The sequence below is a fragment of the Lathyrus oleraceus genome, chromosome 6 (assembly GCF_024323335.1).
Source record: "Lathyrus oleraceus cultivar Zhongwan6 chromosome 6, CAAS_Psat_ZW6_1.0, whole genome shotgun sequence".
Classification (NCBI taxonomy): Eukaryota; Viridiplantae; Streptophyta; class Magnoliopsida; order Fabales; family Fabaceae; genus Lathyrus; species Lathyrus oleraceus.
In genome coordinates this window covers 514,262,814-514,264,981 of record NC_066584.1, presented here as the reverse complement: position 1 = coordinate 514,264,981, position 2,168 = coordinate 514,262,814, and the positions used below count along the sequence as shown (strand labels likewise).

Below are 2,168 nucleotides of genomic sequence, written 5' to 3'. Positions count from 1 at the left end.
CTAAGATTAAATGTTCTTTCTTATTTTCTTTTGTATCATTTCCAACTTATGTATTTTATGGAAATAACGTGTCTCGTTGAATTTTATACTATTATAAAGTGTTATGTCGTGTAGATGAATTTTATTAGATATTATATGATGTGTTTCATTGAACTTGATTGTTATAGTTGTATTGAGTTGTATTACATTTTTTTAAAATCGAAAAAAAGAATCATAAAAAGTATTTTTTTTATTTGAAACACAACCCGCGAACCCAACCCAATCCAACCCATTAATGAATGGGTCGGTTCGGGTTGGTTTTGACAATGAAATTGCGGGTTAGACGACAGACCCAACCCATTAAAGTTTGAACGGGTTGGGAAACGGGTTAGGTCAAATCCAATCCAACCCAACTCGCGTACACCCCTAGTGATGTAGAACAAACAAATGTGAAAGGCTCTTGGAATTAAGATGAGAAAAAGAAAGTACTATTTAACAAAAAGGCAAAAAAAATCTTGCACCAACACTAGGTATGGATGAAATCTTTCGTGTTTCAAATTGTAAAACAGAAAAAGAAATTTGAGACACTTTGGAAGTGACTCATGAAGGTACGAAAGAAGTAAAGAGATCCAAACTAAACACTCTATCACAAGAATACGAGATGTTTAGAATGTTGCCTGAAGAAATAATCATTGAGTTGCAAAAGAAATTCTCACGCTTAAGAAATCACTTAATGGATCTTGAAAAAACATTTATAGACGATGACTTAAATCTCAAATTCCTAAGATAATTGACAAGGGCGTGGAAATCAAAAGTGACAGCAATATCGAAAAAGAAAAGTTTCTCCAAAATATCTTTTGCAGTATTGTTTGGTAAAATCCTAGAACATGAAATAAAACTCGAAAGGTTAGAAAAGTTTGAAGATCAAGTTTTTGCAATGTCAAGATCTAGTAAAATATCAAGATATTTTTCTTTAATTTTAAATGAATAAAAATAAAATTAAACATAACTCAATTAAATTATATTTTAAGTCTCAAGATATGTTGCTTATTGCTCAATGTATTAAAAGAATAACGAAAAATAAGATATAAAATTTTCAAAGAATAAATTAAGAAATAATGCAAAAGAGTAAAATAAATTTTGAAATAACTTTTTAACAAGTATAAAAAAAATATCTGCTTTATCAAATATTTAATTGAATATATAATTTATAATTTTAATTTTAGCATCATCAAAGTTGAGATGGCCGAGTTGGTCTAAGGCGCCAGATTAAGGTTCTGGTCCGAAAGGGCGTGGGTTCAAATCCCACTCTCAACAAAAATAACATTTTATTTTATTTTTGTATATCTTTATTTCATAACCTTAGCCCAATGAATATCAAATGTCTCACATGTTAAAGGGATGAATCATCTACTAATATCACTATTTGGTCAAGGCTTGACCACATACAACCAAAATAATAGGCAAATGATTCAGTTTTCTTCACGGAAGGACCAATATTATAAATACCTAATTTAATAGTTATGTTAAAAGATGATCAATGATTCACATATAATCAACCTTAAGGCACTCGTTTGATTTATCACAGACAGAATCACGCATACACACACAAGCACATGTGTGCACATACACACACTCTCACACACACAATCACACACATATCCACAAAGTTAGTTCGAATCAACTTTTCACTTTAAAGCACCAAAAGCAAATATGTTCACATGTCGATTCATATGTTACAAAAAAAAATTAGGAATTTAATCACTACCTATGGTGTTCGGCCATATATCTTTCATACATAAAAAATTGGGTTAATTAAGTTTTTGGTCCTCATAAATATTGTCATTTTCATTTTTAGTCCCTAAAATATTTTCCTTTAAAAAATGGTCCTCCTAATATTTTATGTCCACACTTTTGATCCCTCTTGTCAAAGTCCATTAACAGAAGCTGACGTGGCGCGTCACGTGGAAAATTTTGTGACTGAGCATACATATGGCAGTGCCAGCGTGACAAGATGCTTGCATGGTATACCACGTGACTAAAGTCAACATTATTCGTGAACCCCCAAAAATCACAATTAATCAATAACTAAAATCATAACTAATATGTAGTAAATACATTGCAAAAGAGAGTGAAGCCTAATTTAGTTCAGTTTCTGTATTGTGTGTTAATCTTGTTTGTTTGCCTGT

The 2,168-nt window shown here is 30.9% G+C and overlaps 1 non-coding gene across 1 annotated transcript; it reads left to right on the top strand.

Annotated features, from left to right (window-relative positions):
* Positions 1-1,215: 1,215 nt before the first annotated feature.
* Positions 1,216-1,296, top strand: TRNAL-AAG (transfer RNA leucine (anticodon AAG)). The gene has a single exon. It is a non-coding gene; the product is annotated as a tRNA-Leu (tRNA).
* Positions 1,297-2,168: the final 872 nt, after the last annotated feature.